We start from the raw sequence: 15,260 nt of genomic DNA, 5'->3' as shown, positions 1-15,260 counted from the left end.
TGGTTTTAACCTATAAAAGCCAAAATGAACTGCTTGAGAAACTGCGTCATTCCCCATGTGCTACTATTACAATCATCCATCCTGTTCCCATTAACAGACACCTCCTTACTTAGAAGAGGATGGGGGAGGGAATAGGACATTCTTGGTCCTTGGCCTTATAATTCAACCACTTGTCTCATTAGTTTGCCAGAGGCTAGGTTCAGAACACACTGACAGAGTCAGCTGTGAAGGGTCCACATCTATAAAATGGGGATAATGATACTGGCCTCCTTTGTAAAGCACTTTGAGATCTACTGATGAAAAGTCCTGTATAACAAGAAGGTATTATTATTCTGTTTCTCCAGGTTTACCCTGGTAGGAGGGTTGCATGGAGGATAGAGTGGGTTGTTGGGAATCCACCTTGGAACTACAAAGCGCGTTTCCTTAGGCGGTCTACTCCTTTTATAGTCGATTTGATATGTTTTAATTTTTGTATTTGAAAACTGAGACCAGAGGATAGGCTCATCTGAAAAACCTCTCAGAAATGGCCTGATGCAATGCCCACTGAAATCAATGGTGATAATCCCACTGACTGTACCTGTTGCAGGTACTGGGATGAGTGGGCCTAGGCCAGAGGTGGGCAAACTATGGCCCGTGGGCCACATCCAGCCCTCAGGACCCTCCTGCCTGGACCCTGAGCTCCTGGCCCGGGAGGCAAGCCCCTGGCCCCTCCCCTACTGTTGACCCCTCCCCCGCAGCCTCAGCTCACGGTGCCGCCGGTGCAGTGCTCTGGGCGGCAGGGCGGCGAGCTCCTGGGGCAGCGCAGCTGCAGAGCCGGGGCCTTACCCGGTGCTCTGTGCTGTGTGGTGGCATGGCTGGCTCCAGCCGGGCGGTGCAGTTGTAGCACCGCCAGCCACTGGTGCTCTAGGCAGCATGGTAAGGGGTCAGGCAGCAGGGAGGGTTGGATAGAGGGCGGGGGAGTTCAGGGTGGTGGTCAGGGGGCAGGAGTGTGAATAGGGGTTGGGGCGGTCAGAGGGCAGGGAACTGGGGGGTTGAATGGGGGCAGGGGTCTCGGGGGGGCTGTCAGAGAACAGGGGGGTTGGATGGGGCAGTAGTCTGGGGGGGGGGGGGCGGATACGGAGCTGGGGCCGGGCCATGCCTGGCTGTTTGGGGAGGCACAGCCTCCCTTAATGGCCCTCTATACAATTTCCAAAACCTGATGTGGCCCTCAGGCCAAAAAGTTTGCTTGCCCCTTGCCTAGGCTCACTTAGAACTAAACACCCACCCCCTCACCCCAGGGGGAAGAACCACTGAACTCAGACCACAAATGAATTATTGAGGCAACAAATAATAAAACAGGAATGAGAGTGAGATCAAAGGTTAAAAATCCGGGAACCAGAAGGGGACACTAAGCAGAGAACCCTCGACAGTGCTCACTACTCCTCAAAGGCAGCTAAGGAGTCAATGGACACTGCCCAGAGGAACTCTTCTTGGAGATGTGATTTGACCAGGAACTGGAAATAGGCCCCACAGTCACAGAGTACCCCTCCCCTGTCCATCTTCCTCCTCCTCGTGTGATGGATGGTCACCTTGGCCAGCACCAGGAGGAGGTTGACAAGGATGTCTCGTCTTGACCTTGTGGGGACATGGGTGGGATGTGCAAAGACAAACATGTGAGGGGAAAAGTGTAGCCGGATCCTCAGTAAGAGGTTCTGGAGGCATTAGAAGAGTGGCTGCAGCCTGACACACTCTACAGAGACATGTGCCAGGGTTTCCCTCTTGCTGCAGAAGGAACAGGTGTCTGGGGATTCTGTGAACCATGCCAGGTACATGCCCATGCTCATGGCTCCATGGAGGAACTGCCAACTGAAATCCCCTGTGGGCCATGGAACCAGAGTGGAAAACAGACTGGCCCACTGGGGCTCCCTGTCCTCTGCAGATGGCAGTAAGTTCTGCAACTTGGTGCTGGAGTGGGACAAAAGGGCAAGGAAGTGGATGGTATGAAGATGTACAGATGTTCTCTGGTGTGGTTCAAAGATGGAATGGCTGGATGGCATTCAGTCTACTCAAGTTGTGTGTCAGGGGCAGTGGGGAGGCTCTGGGGGCAGGGGCCTGATGATGTGCTCCAGTTCCATTGATTGCAATGGGCCTTGGACTGGGCCCTAACAAGTATAGATGTAAAGTATTATTGTTCAAATTCAAAAGCAAAAAAAGGAAATACTTTTTCTCAGAACATACAATTAGACTGTGGAACTCATTGCCACAGGATGTTGTTGAGGCCAAGAATTTAGCAAGATTCAGAAAGCGATGGGACATTCATTTGGCTATCAAGAATATGAAGCATTAGAATAATGAATGCTAACACAATTTTGGAAGGCATATCAAACCTTAGGCTTCAAAACTTAAGCCAATCTCTTATTCTTTAAGATCAGGATGAGGGGGTGAAGATTATCCCACATCTGCTGACTGTGGGGCTCTTGCATCTTCCTCAAAAACTTCTGGTATTGGCCACCGTCAGAGACAGGATATTGGACTAGATGGACTTTGGGTCTGGTCAGGTGTGTCAATTCCTATGTGTGATGGGTTGGATCACAGAAACCACCTGGGGGCTGCCAACTGATGTGCCAAGACTACTTCTGCCTCTGCTTTCTTGCCCTGGCAGCTTAGGACTTCAGTGCCCTGCTTGGTTTGAGCCAATGTAAACCTTTACATAGATATGTTACATGGCATATGTAGCATAAAACATATTCCAGTTATGTCATATATACATTCATAAGCATATTTCCATAAAGCCTTATGGGGTGCACCATCACACTATGTTCCTATTAATGAATTAATTATAATTTTTCATTTAGATAGGGCATTAATGGCATGTAGTCATAGTAAATTGCAGCTTATTACTCTAGGTGAGTAAACCTAGAGAAGCTGAGATTCAGTTAGTGTCTGTATGGTTTTATTGACATAAATTCCAGCCTGTGTCCCAAAGACAAGCTCTTCTGGATTACTGCTGGGAAATTGTTGTCCCTCTCCTATTTTTCATGCTCCAGACATGGGCTTCTAGAACATGAGATTTTTCTGGGACAGCTACAGTGAAGCAGGTGGGTCTCAACTCCATAGTACCATATATGATGTTTGTGACACAATGCAAACATCTGTTATTGTTAACTGTCATTACTACTTGTTATTAAACCTACATAGTACCAGAGATTTACACAACTTTCTGCAAAAACAGAGTAGGCCATATTGCCTATCCTGAAAAGCAATTCATAGCATTCAGCTCCTTAAACACTGTTGATTTGGACAGATTCTGATTCCTGCCTGAGCCATTTGCCCAATTTTATTTAATTGGTACAGGGTTGTGTAGAAATCTTTACAGCTTTGTGCATCCAGATGCTGAAGTTCTTACTCAGTCCTTATTCAGGCAAATTTGCATCAATGTCTAGGTAAGGAATGAGTAGATATTGGGAAAGGACTTCATGCTTTGGCTCCTGATGAATCAAGAAGTACCCTCTTTTTACACACCACCACTTCTTACTTTTTACACTTCTTACACACCACCAACCCTGTAAAAATGTAAGGTTTCAGAGTAACAGCTGTGTTAGTCTGTATTCGCAAAAAGAAAAGGAGTACTTGTGGCACCTTAGAGACTAACCAATTTATTTGAGCATAAGCTTTTGTGAGCTTCAGCTCACTTCTTCAGATGCATACTGTGGAAAATACAGAAGATGTTCTTATACATACAAACCATGAAAAAATGGGTGTTTACCACTACAAAAGGTTTTCTCTCCCCCCACCCCACTCTCCTGCTGGTAATCGCTTATCTAAAGTGATCACTCTCCTTACAATGTGTATGATAATCAAGGTGGGCCATTTCCAGCACAAATCCAGGTTTTCTTCCCCCCTTTCCACACACACAAACCCACTCTCCTGTTGGTAATAGCTTATCTAAAGTGATCACTCTCCTCACAATGTGTATGATAGTCAAGGTGTGCCATTTCCAGCACAAATCCAGGGTTTAACAAGAACGTCTGAGGAACGGGGGTGGGGGTGGGTGGGTAGGAAAAAACAAGGGGAAATAGGTTACCTTGCATAATGACTTAGCCACTCCCAGTCTCTATTCAAGCCTAAGTTAATTGTATCCAATTTGCAAATGAATTCCAATTCAACAGTCTCTCTCTGGAGTCTGGTTTTGAAGTTTTTCTGTTGTAATATCGCAACTTACATTGGTAGATGTGCAGGTGAACGAGCCTCTGATAGCGTGGCTGATGTGATTAGGCCCTGTGATGGTGTCCCCTGAATATTTATGTGGGCACAGTTGGCAACGGGCTTTGTTGCAAGGATAGGTTCCTGGGTTAGTGGTTCTGTTGTGTGGTATGTAGTTGCTGGTGAGTATTTGCTTCAGGTTGGGGGGCTGTCTGTAGGCAAGGGCTGGCCTGTCTCCCAAGATTTGTGAAAGTGTTGGGTCATCCTTCAGGATAGGTTGTAGATCCTTAATAATGCGTTGGAGGGGTTTTAGTTGGGGGCTGAAGGTGATGGCTAGTGGCGTTCTGTTATTTTCTTTGTTAGGCCTGTCCTGTAGTAGGTGACTTCTGGGAACTCTTCTGGCTCTATCAATCTGTTTCTTCACTTCCGCAGGTGGGTATTGTAGTTGTAAGAATGCTTGATAGAGATCTTGTAGGTGTTTGTCTCTGTCTGAGGGGTTGGAGCAAATGCGGTTGTATCGCAGAGCTTGGCTGTAGACGATGGATCGTGTGGTGTGGTCAGGGTGAAAGCTGGACGCATGTAGGTAGGAATAGCGGTCAGTAGGTTTCCGGTATAGGGTGGTGTTTATGTGACCATCGTTTATTAGCACTGTAGTGTCCAGGAAGTGGATCTCTTGTGTGGACTGGACCAGGCTGAGGTTGATGGTGGGATGGAAATTGTTGAAATCATGGTGGAATTCCTCAAGGGCTTCTTTTCCATGGGTCCAGATACATTGTAAGGAGAGTGATCACTTTAGATAAGCTATTACCAACAGGAGAGTGGGTTTGGGGGGGGGGAGTGGGGGGGGGGAGAGAAAACCTGGATTTGTGCTGGAAATGGCCCAACTTGATTATCATACACATTGTAAGGAGAGTGATCACTTTAGATAAGCTATTACCAGCAGGAGAGTGGGGTGGGGGGAGAGAAAACCTTTTGTAGTGGTAAACACCCATTTTTTCATGGTTTGTATGTATAAGAACATCGTCTGTATTTTCCACAGTATGCATCCGATGAAGTGAGCTGTAGCTCACGAAAGCTTATGCTCAAATAAATTGGTTAGTCTCTAAGGTGCCACAAGTACTCCTTTTCTTTTTTAAAAATATAAGTTTACTCAGACTGAATGTTCAGCATTAGAAATTTGTATTCAGTTTAGGTTCTTATACTTCACTTCTCACCCTAGTATCTGAGCTTACCCAAAATGATGAGCAAGTGTGTATGTCAACAGAAGCCCTTTTTATGTTAGACTTCTGACACTTGGCATCACATGATATGAGAATGCATTAGACATATGGTAACCTGACATTCTCTATGGGTTTTAATGACAGCATAAGCAAGTTTGCAATGTCAATGTCCGTATAAACTGAAAATGCAAACAAGCCAACGGTTATAGTATTGCACTCCTTCATTAAACAGCAAAATGTATACTAGGTGAAGTCCAAATGGCTATTTGTATTTTTCTTTGAACTGAACGGATGAAATTACAGGGATTTTTTTAAAAACGGTGTAGCTCACGAAAGCCTATGCTCAAATAAATTTGTTAGTCTCTGAGGTGCCACAAGTCCTCCTTTTCTTTTTTTAGGGACTTTCTTGTTACTTATTGTAGGGATTGAATGTAAAAGTGAAGAAAATACATAAAACTGTGCATCAACATTTGTCATTTCTTTCCCTGACATTTCATAAGCCAGAAACATTATGTTTCATGAAATGTTTCAAAATGAAATGATTTCCACAAAGAGGACAATTTTCTCATTGAAAAGATGCAAAACTAAATATTTTGCAATTTTTAGTCAGAACAGGACCATTTTTTGAAGTAAAGTTACATGAAACTTCATTGTTTGTAGTGGTGTAGCTGTGTTGGTCCAAGGACATTAGGAAGACAACGTGGGTGAGATAAAATCTTTTATTGGACCAGCTTCTGTTGGTGAAAGAGACAAGCTTTCAAGCTACACAGAGGTCTGGGAAAGGTTACCGCTAAACACTAGGTGGAACAAATTGATTAACATAAGTAGTTAACACATTTTCTAAGGGACCATTAATGGGGCCACTTCACCTTGAATGGTCTCTTGGAATATGTGTTAACTACTTATGCTAAATAACTTGTTCCACCTTGTATTTACTGTACCCTTTCCCAGACCTGAAGAAGAACTCTGTGTAACTGGAAAGCTTGTCTCCTTCATCAACAGAAGCTGGTCCAAGAAATGGTATTACCTCATGCACCTTGTCTCTTTACTGAAACTTCACTGGCAGTTCATGATATGAGACCATTTTCTAACATGCAAAAACCTCTTTGATTTTTAGTTTTTCCATCCCACTTTCCATTTTTTAATCACACCTTTGCTAGGAATGATCTTTATTTGTTAATGAGAATTATTTTAAAAGTACTAAACTAAGTTCGGAATGTTCTTTTCATGCAGCATAGAGTTGAAAGACTGTCTTTCATCTCCTACTTCCAGATGCTTTATAGATCGATGCTTTATTTTTATTATCTTTAAAAATAAGATATATTTAAAGAAGAGCATGTCCCCATCTGTATATAAAAAGGAGGTGATGGAGTGGTTTTGTTGGAGTGATGATGATGTAAACTCAGGAAGATGTTGTTAATGTGTACTAGAACATTATGTGCCCTGTCTATTGGTTGTATTTTATTTCACCTGCTAACAAGTGCATTTTGCCAGGCTCCTGAGCAGCCCTTTGCTGCTGTTAGTTCCCTCGAGTAGCAGGAAGTGACACAGCGAGTTCTTCACTGTTTACGGACTTTGCAAGGGGTGAGATGACACTCCTGTGTGGAGGGTGTGGTCACTTTACATCCCCAAAAGTTAGTTTAAATGGGACATAAGAGGTGCATAGACATTGGACAAGCTTTCTGCCCAAGGGTGAATTTATTGCAAAGAATGTGGTTTATAGGCCCCTTCAGTTTGGTCCTAGGAATGTTTTCCTGTCTCTGGATATCACATAGAAATCACCAAATCCACCTGCTCTTCAAAGCTGAAGAGACTGAAAAGTAAGCTCTAGCCCTGAGTATACACAGACTACACTGCAGTGCACCAATTCCTTTACTTTGTCCTATGCAAAGTGCCATCATGGATATCAGGGATCGGAACATTAGCAGTCTTATTAATAAGGATGCACAGATTTGTTCATATCCACTAAGTACTGACCTGATCCTTCGCCCAGAACTCAAACTGAAGTTGCACAGAAGAGTTTTCAAAGTTCAAAATATTTCCGTTAATTTTAAAGACAAAAAACCCATATTGGCTAGCTTTATGTGCCTCTTCTAGTTCTGAGTCAAAGTGCCAAAATACTTTGAACAGAATAATTTCTTTTGCTGTGTTTCAAACATGAACAGACCAAAATAAATCAGATGTTTCTTGAGAAACTCATGTTTTACCATGAATTTTTAAGCTCAGATTTGCAGAGTTCAGGATGTTCAGATGGGTGAAATAAGGTTTGGATAAGTATCCAAACGTTTGCTGGGTACTTACCTGGAATAAATCTCCAGCCTTTTGAGCTTCACCTACCAATAATTATAACTATGATACTAGTTCATATTATTCCAGATCATGTTTGAGTCTGACATCAACACTGAGTGACAAAGAGAACAGAATAGTCCTGACATCATCAGAAAATTGCATTCTAGCTTCCATCAACAAAATATGTAGTCATTACTTCTTTCAGAGTAGCAGCCGTGTTAGACTGTCTCTGCAAAAAGAACAGGAGTACCTTAGAGGAGCGGCTAGGTGCAGCTGCGCCACTGTAAACTCTCTAGTGTAGCCACAGACCAAGCGTATAAGCCCCCTACCCCTACTGCTGATGGCTATAAATTGAATCCTGAATGACTAGGGCTTCAGGATAATGCCCTGTACTAATGAAGACTTCTCCTTTCCAGACTAAACAAACCCAGTTTTTTCAATCTTCCCTCAAACATGACCTATGAGGGAAGATTGAAAAAATTGGGTTTGTTTAGTCTGGAGAAGAGAAGACAGAGGGGACATGATAACAGTTTTCAAGTACATAAAAGGTTGTTACAAGGAGGAGGGAGAAAAATTGTTCTTAACCTCTGAAGATAGGACAAGACACAATGGGCTTAAATTGCAGCAAGGGCAATTTAGGTTGGACATTAGGAAGAACTTCCTAACTGTCAGAGTGGTAAAGCACTGGAATAATTTGCCTAGGGAGGTTGTGGAATCTCCATCATTGAGGATTTTTAAGAGCTGGTTGGACAAACACCGGTCAGGGATGGTCTAGATAATACTTAGTCCTGCCTTGAGTGCAGGGGACTGGACTAGATGACCTGTCGAGGTCCCTTCCAGTTCTATGATTCTATGACAAATCTAAGCACCGAATGAATTAATGAGAGACGACCCTCAAAATGCTTGAGACTGTTTGGATAAACACCCATAAATTTGGAAGCTTCTCCAAGCTATCTGATCCCCTTGTGGAAAACTTACAGCTTGTCAAGAGGTTTTTAATACTTCCTGCTTGTAGTCCATCCAGATCACAGCCATTTCTCATGGGGTGTCAGTGAACAAAACATGGAAGCATCTAGATGTGTGTAAATTAAAAATAAGGAAAAAATGAAAGTTAGCCTACCTTTTTCAACCCTTATACAACACACACTTTTGGGTGAAGGTTTGGTGGGTTTCCAAACCAGTTAACTCATATCCAGAATAAACATTCATTGTCATATTACACAACCATGAGAAATGGGACTTATAAGATGTGATGGGAACCTTATAGGCCATTAAGTATGCTGGTGAGAGTTGCTCTCTGTAAGAGAAATTATTTCACAGTTGACAGAGTGTCTTCCTGAGCACCTCCACAAAGTTGAGATTACCTGATACAGCCCTTGGAGTAGAATGTCTCGGGGTAGGCATGTTCAGCAGAGGTCTCTTGAGTCCCAAATTCTCTTCCTCCCCTGGTTTGACAGAGCCTGAGTCTGTTGACCTTCAGGACACATGAACTGCCTGTTTGCTCAGGCTTTTAGCTGAGAGTTTCTTATAACTGCTGGGAGAGATGGTGGCTTATGTTTAGAACCTGTTATTGACTCTATAACATTCAGCTTACTATTGGTGAACTAATTTTGTAGAGTTTTAAGAAATTTTTCTGCCTGTAACTCCAGAGATAAGTGTGATGGGCACTTTAAATAAATATATTACATTAAATGAATCTTTTTTTAATTGCTCACCCTCCCTTATTTCTTCTGTTCCTCTTAGGTGCTCAGCTTTTTACTGGCAAAGCCTGTCCTGAAGTAGCTTCCTTCTGCATCCCGTTTCCATTTTGTGAGCAGTCACTGTCTCCTACTGCTGTTTCAGCACAGCAGGCAGGCCAGCTGCAAGGACAATGAGGACATGGATTCATTGGCAGGGGGTATGTTCTGCAGTGGTGCAGATGGCTTGGTAGTTAAATGTATGGGCCAGTCACAACAGGCTCATGGTGTGAGACCTCCCCCACCCCATGCTTCTCTTGCAATCTAATGAGCAAAGCAATTAGTGAGTCATTGTTTATTCACACAGATTAACTGTGAAGAGTGAGGAAATTTAGGTAATAGGTTGCATATTCCCATTCTCTTTCCCATATTCAGGGTATGTTGATATTTTCTCATATTATTTATCATGATTTAGCAGTGCCGATGAACCTACATACAAACCCCAGAGACACATATTGGAGAATGGGCATTAGCTAGCACACATTTTAAGAGATAAACTAAGTATAGGTGAAAAGAGAAAAGGAGTACTTGTGGCACCTTAGAGACTAACAAATTTATTTGAGCACAAGCTTTCGTGAGCTACAGCTCACTTCATCGGATGCATTCAGTGGAAAATAAAAAAAGTATCGATGGAGCAAATGGAGCCATTTGAACTACATGAAGTAGTGCTAACATGGTGTCAAATTTCAAAGGGGTGCCGCACCTGTAAAGCACTGTCTACATCATGGTAAATTTAAAGTCAGAAGCAACAGTTTATGTCCACACTATAAGATGCATTATGAAATTGTCTTTGAGTCTTGTAGGGAGGTAACCAAACATAGTCCTGAAGCATTGTTAGTATTCTGTTGCTCAGCAATCAAATTGCTTGTGAAACAGAAAACAGAGCGGTTGTTTTAGATTTAATGCTAGGAGGACAGTACTTACGTTATCTAACAATATACAGTGGAGAGTGGTGTAATGTAAAATAGAACTGAGCTCTTCGTGTCTTCACCTTAATAGATGAAGTTACAAAACAAATACAACATATGTTGAATTTTAGACCAAATCAGGTTGTACTCAGGCAAAACCCTCATTAACGTCAATGAGCTTTAAAATTTGGCCTTTCCTTTGCATATAACTTGATCTAGCTAAAATGCAGCTTTCTAGACACCAATGCTAAATAATCCATGTCAGAGGAAGGAAAAATCATTGTAGTGTTATTGTTACTGCTATTTTTGTTTGTTTGGCTGGGTGGTGGAGGAAATAAAAAGCCAGGTGGCAGAGAGAACACAAAACTATACTCAAGGATTTGCTATCACAGCAAGTGAACAAACAGTGTTATCTAAAGCAGCTGCTTGGACAGAGGATTCCCTTAGTCTGTTAATTCACTTTGAATAAGTCATTAGCTAACATTTTTCCTGGGGTGGTGATCACAGGGGGTGCTCCCCGCCAACAATGTCCCTGAATTGAAATGAAAACCACCCTGACGTTTTATAGTTATCAGTAAGTATGAATGACTCACTAATCCTATAATACTTCCATTTGCAATGGGACTCAGGTCTAACTGGGAGTGACTTAATCCTCCTTGTTTAAAGGGGCCATGCCCTTTTAGTCTATTCCCTCGGTTGTTGTTTTTGTGGGGGGGGGGAGGGTTAAACAAGCAAAACAAGACAGAGCCAGTGGGGAAGTGAAGCAAGCACCTAGATCTCTCTTAGCCTGCTTAGGAACACACTGTTTCATTTGGTCAAAGATGGTTGACTAAAATCTACTGCTCCCAATGTGACGCTGCATCCATAATTCAAAGAAACTTTATTGATCGGGTGGGGAAGGCTGGAGTAGTGATCAGGCTTCTGATAATTAAGGAAAATTTTGCATCTAATTCAGCAAAGAAAATGTCCTTTAAATGTGTATTGGGTCAAGGAAGTACCATTCAGACATGTCACCTGTGTTTTAGTCTAGTAGCCAATAAATAATGACGAATAATTAATGGGGATATCGTGTGTGTGTGTGTGTGTGTGTGTGTGTGTGTGTGTGTGTGTGTGTGTGTGACTGAAGTTCATTCAGTGCAGGAGAGAGAGGAGTATTCAAAGCAGTCTGGGCTTTACCACTCTGGCCCTATCACAGATGGAAAAAAAAAAGGATAAATAAATAATGAGGTAGTCTTAGTGAATCAAGACTCTGAAGGAATTAATTTGATTTAGGTTGTGGGCCTATACACACAGGCAAATGGAGCATGTTGAGTGAAGCTCATCCTGATTGTCTACTAAAACTGGTTTCTTTTGCCTGTGCAGATGGAACCAAACTGGGTTTCAACCATGTTACTGAAACATGTAAACATCATGGTTAGCCCTGTAAACATCAGGAGAGAAATTCACTCAGGGTTTGCTTCCAACATAAACCCAGGCAGACGTCCCTGAGATGGAAATTATGCCAGAAGAGCCTGGAATGGTACAGAAACACAACTTCCCAAAGGTGGGTGGCACTGCTGGAAAAAGGGCTTAACCAGGATGGCTACGGGACCATTGATTCAGAATATCCCCTCATCAGCCTCTGCCAGTGGGGCTTCCATGGAGCTCCAGCCATAACCTGTAGAAATCCTGAGAGAAGATGCTAGCAGTAAGAACATATGGCCCTGTTTGGGTGACTATTGGGTGAATGTGCCCAGAATGCAAGGACGTGACATTTACACCATTTCCCTGCATGAGCACTAATGAACCTGGTACCAGATTTGTAACACAATATGGCAGCATAGTTGTCATAAATATAAAGGGAAGGGTAACCACCTTTCTCTATACAGTGCTATAAAATCTCTCCTGGACAGAGGCAAAATCCTTTCACCTGTAAAGGGTTAAGAAGCTAAGGTAACCCCACTGGCACCTGACCCAAAATGGCCAATGAGGGGACAAGATTCTTTCAAATCTGGGGGTGGGGGGTGGGGGGAGAACAAAGGGTTTGTCTGTCTGTGTGATGCTTTTGCTGGGATCAGATCAGGAATGCAAGCCTTACAACTCCTGTAAAGTTAGTAAGTAATCTAGCTAGAAAATGTGTTAGATTTTCTTTTGTTTAATGGCTTGTAAAATAAGCTGTGCTGGAGGGAATGTATATTCCTGTTTTTGTGTCTTTTTGTAACTTAAGTTTTGCCTAGAGGGATTCTCTGTTTTGAATCTGATAACCCTGTAAAGTATTTACCATCCTGATTTTACAGAGGTGATTCTTTTACCTTTTCTTTAATTAAAATTCTTCTTTTAAGAACCTGATTGACTGTTCATTGTTCTTAACATCCAAGGGTTTGGATCTGTGTTCACCTGTACCAATTGGTGAGGATTATTATTAAGCCTTCCCCAGGAAAGGGGGTGTAGGGCTTGGGGGGATATTTTGGGGGAAGATGTCTTCAAGTGGTCTCTTTCCCTGTCCTTTGTTTAAAACGCTTGGTGGTGGCAGCATAGGGTTCAAGGACAAGGCAAAGTTTGTACCTTGGGGAAGTTTTTAACCTAAGCTGATAAGAATAAGCTTAGGGGGTCTTTCATGCAGGTCCCCACATCTGTACCCTAGAATTCAGAGTGGGGAAGGAACCTTAACAATGGTTAAAGCACCTTTGGTCTTGTCTACATGGGGAAGACCATATCACCTTATAACACTGCCCAGGATTCATTGTTTTAGAACTTGATCCTCCAATGTGATCAATGTTTGCATACATTTAGTTGCTTAGAATTTTTCTCCTGGGACAATCAGAGATAAAATCCTCCCCAAATACCAATGTACAATCATAGAAAAATGATGATTGGTTCCATCACTTCTTCTGACTGGTGGACATTCAGTTATAATATGCAATTTGAGTCTGTCTTTAGGGCAGAACAGATAAAAGCTAAGGACAGGCCTACCATTGCAGACATGTGGAAACAAGTTTTGGTGTTCTCTCCATTTCAGCTTCTTCTTAATGACCTCTATTGCAGCTCCATAAAGCCATGGAAGCCGGCAGGTGAGAATGGCAGTATTGCCAACTCCTAATGTTCAAAAATCATGAGTCAGGCTCAAAATAGTCATGAGCTTGGCTTTAAAAACATGAGAATATGTAAAAATAATAGTTTTGGTGTTCTCTTTATTTGCCTTTTGCTTTTCTCTGAGCCTCTAGGGTGCACATTTTAAGCTTTCTCCACCGGCACGAGAGCTAGAAACTAACTTTTCCTTTAAGAATGAAGGCTGAAATCATCACATATCCAGGAGCTGGGGCTTAAGGAAAGCAATAATTATCATGAGACTCATGACAAAACCATGAGAGTTGGCAACACTGACAATGATGAGGTGGGGTTGGCTATGGAGAAAGAAACGGCTTGTCCTCCCTTAAAACTGAATGAAGGTATAAGATACCAATAACTGAAACAAATGCTGAGGAGCAAAAGTCCATCAAAAATCAGCAAGAGCAATAACAAGAGTAAAAGCTCCAACTGGCACCACACATTGCAGTGATGTGCCACAAATTTGCAGTATCCGCTGTTAGCATATATATTTTTCAAAGACGCCAAGAATTCTGCAACAAATCCCTATCAACTTTAACAGTGATGTGGATATTAATGACTGTGAATGAGAACCTCTGAATAACAAGGCATTTAGTGGGAGCGTTAGTAATAAGAACTGCCTCATGGATGACCCTGAAAATCAGACCTAAGCACAAGCATCATCTAACAAAAGGGCCCAGGAAAAAAAAACAACCCTCAAAATTCTAAACCCTAAACAAAGCCAAACTCCCACTACTTGCTCTGGTTGTATGCATTCTGTCTTAATCTCACTTGTAATGAAAAAGGACAGCATTATCTTCTGTATCCTTGGAGTATTTCTCATCAGTAAATTCTGTAGAAAGGGTCACTTTATTTATCACAGCCCTGGTGATACTTACCATACTATTTGTGTGCATTGCAAATTGCACAGAACTCGTGCAAGGCTAATCTGAGTTTCTCAACCATAATAAAACAGATGATGGGAAGGATGGTCTAGTGGTTAAAGCACTAAAAATAAGGGTTCTACAGACCAGGGTTCAAGTACTTGCACTGCCACAGGATCCCTGTCTGACCCCAGAAAGGTCACATTGTCTCTCTGACTGTTCCCAACCTTATATATATTTATAGGGAATACACTTTCCTTTCAGGGGTGTGGTAAAGATCAGTGTGTGTTACAAATTGTGAGGTGATTAGATGCTATTATAATGAAACTCTACAATTACCTTAGATATAAAACATCTTCACCATTCCAACAAAATACTAGATATGTCTGGGTGAGATATTAGGTGTCTTTGGAGAAGAGTCCTTTATTTTCTACTTGTGAATAGTAACGCAGAGCAGAAAAAGAGACAAGCGGATAAACCAGCTCACAATTTATTTGAACTTTCACAAAGCTTTTTACAAAATCCTCACAAGAGGCTATTAAAGAAACTAGTAGTCAGGAGGTGAGAGGTAAAGTATTACCATGGATTAGAAACTAGCCAAGAGATAGAAAATAAAGAGTAAGGATAAATGCATTCAATTTGCCATATGGGAAGAGATTAACAATTAAGTGCCCCAAAGATCTGTACCGGAAACATTGTTTAATGTATTTGCTAATGATCTGGATAAGAGGGTGAACATTCAGGTGGAAAAAAATCTGCGGACAATACAAAATTGTTTAATTTAGTCAGCACTGGAGCAGACTGCGAGGAACTCCAGAGGGACCTAACACGATGGCAGATTAAATTAATTACAGACAAGTGCAAGGAAATAACACTGTAAGGAATATTTTGAACTACTCATATACAATGTAAACTCACTGTGTCTGAGGAATGAGGCCTGAACCTTTGGAGGTTCCTCCATTGCTATTTTTAATC

At 42.2% G+C, this 15,260-nt stretch overlaps 1 long non-coding RNA gene across 1 annotated transcript; it reads left to right on the top strand.

Annotated features, from left to right (window-relative positions):
- The first annotated feature begins 208 nt into the window (after positions 1–208).
- On the top strand, positions 209–11,886 carry LOC141984920 (uncharacterized). The gene is made up of 3 exons (XR_012638837.1): positions 209–321; positions 9,435–9,588; positions 11,698–11,886. It is a non-coding gene; the product is annotated as an uncharacterized LOC141984920 (long non-coding RNA).
- Positions 11,887–15,260: the final 3,374 nt, after the last annotated feature.

Source organism: Natator depressus, chromosome 3 (assembly GCF_965152275.1).
Source record: "Natator depressus isolate rNatDep1 chromosome 3, rNatDep2.hap1, whole genome shotgun sequence".
Lineage (NCBI taxonomy): Eukaryota > Metazoa > Chordata > Testudines > Cheloniidae > Natator > Natator depressus.
This window is presented reverse-complemented; position numbering and strand designations above follow the sequence as displayed.